The 9,057-nt window shown below is 36.5% G+C and overlaps 1 protein-coding gene and 1 pseudogene across 1 annotated transcript in view; both read right to left on the bottom strand.

Moving 5' to 3' along the window:
• PDE3B (phosphodiesterase 3B) overlaps positions 1-9,057 on the bottom strand; it is a 159,082-nt gene that overhangs the window by 72,373 nt on the left and 77,652 nt on the right. The window lies entirely within an intron of this gene.
• LOC111728973 lies at positions 8,872-8,994 on the bottom strand (annotated as a pseudogene).

The raw sequence follows: 9,057 nt of genomic DNA, 5'->3' as shown, positions 1-9,057 counted from the left end.
AAGAGGAAAGAGAAGTGTTACAGACGCCCTAATTATCCCGGGGGTCCGGGGGTTCCAATCAACTCAATTGGCCCCTTCAACATCACTCACATAGAACCCAGGGTCACTCTAATGGGGGAAAGAAATTAACTGACTCTTTGAGTGACACTGAAGCCACATATTCTGTATTAAATACTAGACTGAGTAAACTCCAAAACAATGCTCAGTCCTGGAGCGTCAGAAGAGTCACTATACAAGCCACTTCTCCAGCCATTAGATTGCCAAATGGAAAAAAACAAATCTTAAACATAGCTTCTTGTATATGCCAGAATGCCCAGTGCCACTTTCAGGATGAAACTGAACTAAATGCCAAAATACCTTTGCCCCCAAGCCATATTGATATTAAGTGACCTCCAGAAAGAAGCTTGTGCTTTATAGGCCGCATTGCTGGCTTTGCCCAAGAAGGAAGTTCTGGCTGAGGTTCCCAAAGAAATCCTGCAAGAAGTTAAGTCTGAAAGTATGGGCAAAGGGCAAACCCGGAAAGGCAAAAAGAGCCACCGCAATCCAAATACGACTATGAGTAGGAGCAACCATCCCTCATCTAAAACAACACCCTCTGAAAGACCACAGGAACTTCAGCCCAGAAGGCTGAATTACTGGCCCTGACCTCAGTCTTGCACCTAGAAAAGCTAAGAGAGTCAACGTCTACACTGACTCCAAATATGCATTTACCATGGTAAACACCTAAAGGGCTATTTGGAAAGACAGCTCTTAACATCAGGAGGTAAAGAAATTAAACATACCCAAGAGATATTAAATCTCCCGCAAGCAGTTATGGAACCTCAGGAGATTGCTATCATTCATCGTCTCAGCCATCAGAAGATAGGCGGCTTAATCTTTCAAGGGAACGATAAAGCAGACTCAGCTTCTAAGCTGGTGGCCTGAACAAATGTCCCGATATCCCCTGGTGGCATATTCCTGACACTGATTTAAAACTAGCCCAGCCTGCACATTCTTTAGAAGACCTAGAATAAGCAAAAAAGTGGGGCTTCACCACTCACCAGAAAGATGCACGGATAAGCAGAAGCAGAATAATTCTAAACACCTAATGGAAGAAACAGTCAACTCTATCTACCAGAGTACTCATTATGCACGGGATGCCACACTCCAATGGATACAAAAATATATTACTGAGCCGGGTATGTAGAGGACTCTTCAAAAGGTGATTCAAAAATGCACCCTCTATGTCAGAAATAATCCAGAGATGGGACTTCTCCTTGAAGTCAGAGGACTCCAGTGCTGAGAATTGGGCCCAGGATAAGACTGGCAAATTGACTTCACTGTGATACCCAAAACTACTGGAAATTATCTATATTGGTAGTATGTATAGATCCCGTGATAGGATGGGTTGAAGCATTTCCATGGAGATCAAAAAGGGCATCAGAAGTAATAAAGACTTTATTAAAAGAAATTATTCCTGGATTTGGATTGCCTTTTTCTATCCAAAGTGGCAACAATAGCGCCTTTATTGCTAAAGTAACCCAGGAAGCCTCCAGTCTCTTAGGAGTACAGTGTAAACTCCGCACTTCTTAGAGACCACAGTCCACTGAAAAGATGAAAAAGATAAACCACACTTTAAAGAAAACTATTGCCAAAATTTGTCAAGAGGCCAATTTAAAATGGGGCAAGATACTGCCCATTGCTTTGCTTAGGATTAGAGTGGCCCTCAGAAGCAAGATTCAACTGACTCTTCATGAAATGTTATATGGGAGACCCTCATGTCTTCGAGAAAACACTGGGGAAACTGGGGACCCTAAAGGTCAAAGAACCAGACACTACCAGATATGTACACTATTCGAGGTTGACTTTAATTGCTATTCATAAGTTTGCTTCTGTCAGGGTGAACTACCCCTAGAAATGTCCCTTTACACCATTTCAATTCTGGAAATTGGGTACTTTCAAAATCTTGGAAAAATAAATATCATGACGATCAGCTTGAACCTAAAGAGGAAGACCCTATTAGATTTTAGTAACAATTCATTCCTCTGTCAAACTAGAAGGAATCAAGCCCTGGATCCACCACTCCTGAGTTAAGCCAGCTCTAGATTCACGCCTTTCTGTCTGAGTGACAATACCATCAGGAAGCACCACTCAATAACCTGAGTACTCTTATGAGCCTATCTCAGACTGCAGGATATTCATCGAAAGAAAGAAAAACATCTGAAAACACGGGCTGAACCTCATCAAAATGAGGACCACCGACTGGATAAATTCCAAGATAATGTTTGTTTCCTAATCTCTAACTTTCTCCTGTTGTTTCAATTTCCATCAGGTTTTCTGGAGCACAAGCTCACCAGCTCTCCAGACTGGCACCAATCTTAAACTAATTTCTTTCAGTCTGTGTGTGCAGGCAGATGAACTCTTGTTCAGCTCAGTAACAGTTCTTCCCATCATCATGACATCTGTAAATCTTAATGTTTTCTTAAGTTCACAATAAAAGTACAGAATAGGAGTGAAGACAGAGCCACACGATGGGATGGGTCATTGAGTTTGAAGCTACAAACTTACCTGAGTATACTATTGTCCAATCTATACTTCTGTATTTCTTTTACAAGGGTACCATCAAACAGTGACTAATGCCCATACCTCATTTCCCCAATTCATTAGTCTAAGTAGAAGCTGATTTCTTTTGCTAATTCAAGCATACTTCCATTAGGATACTTTCTTAACACTGAGTCTTTCTTCACTCACCTATATGATTAAATAAATATTATACTCTAATGTTAAAAGGCATATTTTTATTCATATCATACATTCTTAGTGTTGTTCTATCACTCCTAAGGTGAAAATTAGTTCTTGGGGGCAAAAAAATAATAATCTTAAAAATGTTAAAATGATGCCTTCTAAACGCCACAGTACATAATCATATATACTCTGTAAATATATGGTATTAAGATTTCATAGAGGGGAGGGATGATTAGGAAAAAAATGTCTAAAAAGGTTCCTTAGTGGGGTGATAATGAAAATAGGATCAAGAAACACTGATATAAAGCAGCCCTGCTTGTTGCTTATAGAAGCAACATTAGCTCAATTCTGAGAGTGTTCCCTAATGCACTGAAGGCCATTACGAGGCTACCAACGCAGAAGCTGCTGCCAACATGAGAGGTAATGTACACCCTATTCTAATTGTGCTCTTAGAGGTTTCTAAAAACCTTACTGCGTACAAATTTTTTTCTCTATGCTGACTTTTTAGATCTCTCTACTGTAGCCTTTATATTGCAGTCCACCTCCCTTAATAAATACACTCCTCCTTAGCTCGTCATTCCATTATCATAGTTTTCTCTCACTTGAAACTGCTAGGCTGGCTTTGACAGAACTCTTAAGCAGAAGCTCATTCTTACTTCAGTCCCTTTCTCTAGCATCAAAAATACATTTACCAAAAAACAGCAAGTCTTTGTCTGAAATCCCCTGCATATTAGGAACCAAAAACAGATACGATGAAAGCCACAAATTGCTGGTAGACTGCCTTCTGTGTAATCTGAATGACTAGAATATTAGTGATTTTGAGAAAACAAAATTTTCTGCATAAGTAGAAGATGTATGACCCAGGAATTGTGCAGCTAAATATATCTTGGAGCAGCACTGTTCAAAGTGTGGTCCACAATAAGATAAATACAGAAATTAAGAGTAAATGTTTGGAAATTTTTATAGCAACTTGACATTGCTGAGTCCTTTTTAGGGTATTGTACAAAAGCATCAATCCACAACAGATTGAAGAGAAAATCCCAAAGCTTGATCTTTTGCTATATAGTTTGACACCAGGAGAAAAGAACATGAATGCACACAGCTGCACTGTTTTGGGTGGCAAGAAAACTAGATACAACCGAAATGTCCAATCACAAAATGGAGAAATTCTGGCATGCAATGGAATACAACAGTGAAAATGGAGTACCATATGAATGAATCCTAGAAACAACGCTGAATGAGAAAAGCAAGTCTCAGAAAAATACATATAGTATAATTTCATACGTGGAAAATAAAATACATGTTGAAATAACCTTTTTATGAATATAAATATATGGAAAACTAAAGAAATGCAGGATGGTGAACAACTCTAAGGAAGAAGAGAACTGGATCTAAGAGTGGCACACAGGGAACCTCAAAGTTATTGGTAATCAAAGTTAATGGTAATGGCGAGTAGATGGTGTTTGTTATCCTTAGTCTCCATACTTTATGCATATTTTATAGTAAATTAAGAATTTAGGAAGGTAAAAAAAGTAGAGATAGCGAATAGAAAGAACCTTTGAGAAATCGTGCTGCAAGTGGCAAGAACAAAATGGAGCAATATTTAGAAAAGAACGTGAGATAATACTCCTTTTGTCATTAACATGGTAGGTTCTACTGCTTGTTTGCTCTTAATAGGAATTATCCAAGTCAGTAAGAGAACTAATGATATAAATTACCCAACGGAGCAAAATCCTCAATGAAAATAGAGCTCAGTGTCTCTATAATATTAGCACTTAGATCAGTAACACAGTATTAGCCATTATTCATCAAATTATGACCTGTGAATAACAAGTTATTTCTCAGTGGTGGGAACTATTTAGATGGGAAAAAGAAATCAATTTAGTTTACACTCTTCTTTAAGAGTACAAATCATCTTAGCTAAAGTATTTTCGTGTCATTAGAATATTGTTTATATCTATTAAGTTTGCATTCTTTTAATTGCGTTGTATTATATCCCGAATCAAAAAAATAAATACATAAATGGCTCAAAATTGGTTTCCTAAAGATTAAAGTGTTTATAAAAATAGTAACGTAAATAACTCAGAATAAATGCTAAGCCTAGATCAAGAACAAGACTCTAGTGCAAAAAGAATTCAAATCTGTGGGTGTGAAAATACCACACAAACCCATAAAAACAAAAATATGACCAGGACATATAACAGTGACTATCTAAAAGTTGGATTTTTATTTTTATTTTTATTTTTTTTAGGCTTGCAATTCATTCACCTTATATTCTTCTGAATATTGTTTACTTTGAAACTTTGTCAAATAATGATTGAAATCCATGGAAACTTATATGATATATTCAAACAAAACATAAAAATCTTTGTGGTAAACCAATAGAATTTCTCTAGAACAAGAATGTAATGGGTTTTTGTTGTTGTTTTTGTTGTTTTTATTTATTTGTTTTTATTTTTGTATGAAACGGAAGATTTTTGTTCCTAAAACAGAAGAGAAAAATACTATGTAGGTACCATTCAGATTCTATGCTCCTCACAGCAAAAGCATGTAAAAAAGATAAATCTATTGCCAAGAAACTTTTTAAAGCTGACCAGACAGATGATAAACATTATGCTGTAAGAGAGAACCTATCAAATAATTTCCAAAATGTATTTACCATATTACAGCTTGGGGTAGCACAGAATTGAAAGGGCATATAAAGTAAAAGAGTAATTACTGTCACATTTGTACACAGCAGATATTTTACTTTACTGCTGGATAAAAGCGCTCATATGCTAGGTCTAAATCAGCTCTTGGTGTATGTGTAATACACATGAAGAACAATGGTAGATAACTTTTTATGTGTTTATCACAGAAAAACCCATACTACAATGATTATCTTGTAAACTATGACAGAGACTAAAAAACAAGTGTTGGAATCAGTTCTGAGACAATCATTATTCTGTACAGCAAGGAAGAGCCTTGCTAAACAATAAGAATATCTCTGAACTGCAAATCTACACGCCACTTTATTCACAGAAAACAGCTGGTGGTTTAAACACACATGCTGATCATGATTTGATGTTAAAGAAATTGCATAAATGCAAAGGTACTCAATCTTTGGCACAGAGTATACATCTTTTCAGTCTGCTGAGGAAAAACTATAAACATAAATAGCAAATATAACAGAAGCATTTTCTTCAATAAAACGCAAAGAACTTTTTCTCAAGCTTTTAAGTATGATAAAACTTAGCTACTGACATAGCCCTAAAAATAATCTTCAGTGAAAATTCACTAAAATTCCAGGGTCCATGTTGAATCTGAGTATTCGAAGCTAACAGCCAAAAAACACTTCTGCCTTCTATCGTAAATTATAATTTCCCTTGGATTTTTCTAACTTAAGAGAAATAGAAGAAAAAAGAGATATTCGTTGGCTATAGAATGAAGCTACGACACAACCTATTTGCTCAGTTTAAGAAACATTGGTAGAAGCATTTGTTTCTCATACATAATAGTTTATGAAGGCTGTTTTAAAATCTTACTTCCATGTAAAAAGCGTATACATTGTGCCCAAGTCAGCAAATTTTAGGCATCTAAACTTCAATCCCAATACTAAAGTAGATTCTGTAAATAATTTACAAGACTAATTTAAATATAGCTAAATTTTGAACCACAGTAAAATGTTATAAATATGGTTCTGCTACACTGTAAGGCATTTAATGAAAGTGTGAAACATTAATTAACTGTTTTTAGGAGCTCCCAATATTTATCTGTTTCTTTCTGAGTTCAAATATAAGGCAGTGTCAGAATTTAATATATTTTCACATACTGTGGTTATCTGTAAAAAACTAATTTTAAAAACAGCATTTCTCCTAACATGAGGTATAATATACACTATTAAATTTTTTTTTTAGTTGATTTGATAAAGTGAACCCAAGACTGGAGCCTTTATATAAATTCAGCTTTTCTTTGTGGTTAAAAAGTTGAATCCTGATAAAAGTTTCTGTTTGAATGTTTATAAGTCCAACATGCTTTACAGAGCTCTACAAAACCACCAATACCACAGTGAAACATCAGCAGTACAACCAGGAGATGTTATCAGGCTCAATTACGTCAATGAGGTTATTTCATTGTTCCCTATGCAGCCAAAAAGAAAAACATATATGTGTCTTCAAATCAAACTTACAAAGAGAGCAGTTATAATTACATGAAATTTAAAAGAACATTTATTATGGTACAGCTATGCATTAACTCTTACAATCTCCTTTGCTCTCATATTTCTTGGTGACATTTTATTTGAGTTTCATGTACAAATGTTGCTAATGAAACTGACTGAATTTCAATATGTCTTTTTCTATTTCTTTGCCTTCCAACTTAGGCCCAATGAAGAAAACCATTTAACTCTTTGTGTTTATTGAACATAAACTAAAAACAAAATAAATGGATAGCCAAAAGGTTAAACTAAAACTACTTTCTAACGGTCTAAAGTGCAAAAATAGTAACCCTGGCACCATATGGCAAGCCCCGCTCTGTCACAAAAACTGAGAAGCAGAAAAAAAGGTGTCAGGTAGGGGAGGGGGTAGATGGGGAGACTAGTATTACTTAGTAACTACGGTAGTCCCCCCCGTATCTATAATTTTGCTTTCTACAGTTTCAGTTGCCTACAGTTGACTGTGGTCCAAAAATATTAAGTAGAAAATTCCAGAAATAAACAATTCATACGTTTAAAATAGAGCACTATTCTGAGTAGCATGATAAAATCTCACGCCAGCCTGCTGGTGACGTGAATCATCCCTTTGTCTTTCATATCTACACTGTATACACTACCCGCTTAATAGACATCTCAGTTATCAGATCAACTGTGGTAGTATTACAGTGCTTGTGTTCAAATAACCCTTATTTTACTTAATGTCACATTCACATAACTTTTATTACAGTATATTATTATAATTGTTCTATTTTATTAGTTATTGTTAATCTCACTATGCCTAACTTATAAATTAAACTTTATCATAGGTTTGTTATGTATAGGAAAAAACATAGTATATATAGGGGTCGGTACTATCCATGGTTTCAGGTATCCACTGGGGGTTTTTTGAATGTGTCTCCCATGGATAAGGGGGGACTACTCTAATCTCATTTACTACTCTACTAATCAAATTATATGATGCCGGTATGGTGACTTAGACTTCATGCTATCTATCAGCACTATGTTAGGCACTTACTACATATTGTCTCCTTTAATCTTTACTAGAATTCTCTGTGGTAAGCCATATTTCCTCATTTTACAGATGACACAACAGTACCTAAGAAAGGTGAAGTAAACTGCCCAAAGTCACATGACTAGTAAATGGCACAGACAAATTAAATTCAGATCTGCTGAATTCCAAAGCTTTAAAGATTCTTAATCATTATGCTCCACCATCTTAAAATTATTATCCTTTACTAAATACAGTGTGCTATGAATGGGTCCGGTGCTTGGCAACCATGTAAAATCACAGCAACTTTGCAAGTGACCCCATTATATACAGGGAGAAATTGAGGCTTAGTGATTCCTTTGCATTTGCCTCCCAGATCCATTCGTTGCCCTTCACTTGGCCCTAGGGAGGCTGACCCCTATAATCTGCATCACCTAATCTCCCATGCAGCTGGTTTCTCTTTTGGTCGGGAACCACAAGCAGGAAATTGGAATTTAGGAGGAGAGAGAAGGTGATTCTCAGCTGCCTGCCTGCCCATACACCATTATCTCTGATAACAACTATGGCCCTCCGTGACTACAACTTTTACCAGATGGTCTTCCCTTCACAGCTTCAGCTATGAGTCTGAAGACAGCATTGGAATCTCTAAACACCATTTCCACCCTTGTTCCTTTAGGCCCTGGTGAAGTAACAGCTTCCCACAGTTGCTAGTCTCTAGCATCTCTTGTCCATTTTCAACACTGCTCTTTCTCTCGAAGCAGACTCTTCACGGAAATCTTTTTATGTGAACCACTTTGGGGTGAATTCTGTTTTTTCTTGGGCCCCTAAATAATACAGGGATGATGTAACTAAGTTCTGTCGCATGGCTAGTAAATTGCGGAGCTAGAATTTGTTTTTTTGTTATTTTGGTTGACCTCACAGATTGCAAGGACCTTGTGAGCTACGTTCTCTTATTTTGTATTTGTTACACCTACAGCACTTGGTCTTCCTAGGTAAGTGGTCTCCTGTCCAAGTACTAACCAGGCCCGACCCTGCTTAGCTTCAGAGATCAGATGGGATCAGGCTTGTTCAGGGTAGCATGGCTATAGACCCCGGAGCTAGAATTTGAATTCAGGTTTACTTTCTTCCAATATTATTCCCTTCTATGCTAATA

This window comes from Pteropus vampyrus, unplaced genomic scaffold (genome assembly GCF_000151845.1).
Source record: "Pteropus vampyrus isolate Shadow unplaced genomic scaffold, Pvam_2.0 Scaffold240, whole genome shotgun sequence".
In the NCBI taxonomy this organism is placed as follows: Eukaryota; Metazoa; Chordata; class Mammalia; order Chiroptera; family Pteropodidae; genus Pteropus; species Pteropus vampyrus.
Note: the sequence above shows the minus strand (reverse complement) of the source record. Positions and strands in the feature narration are given on the sequence as shown.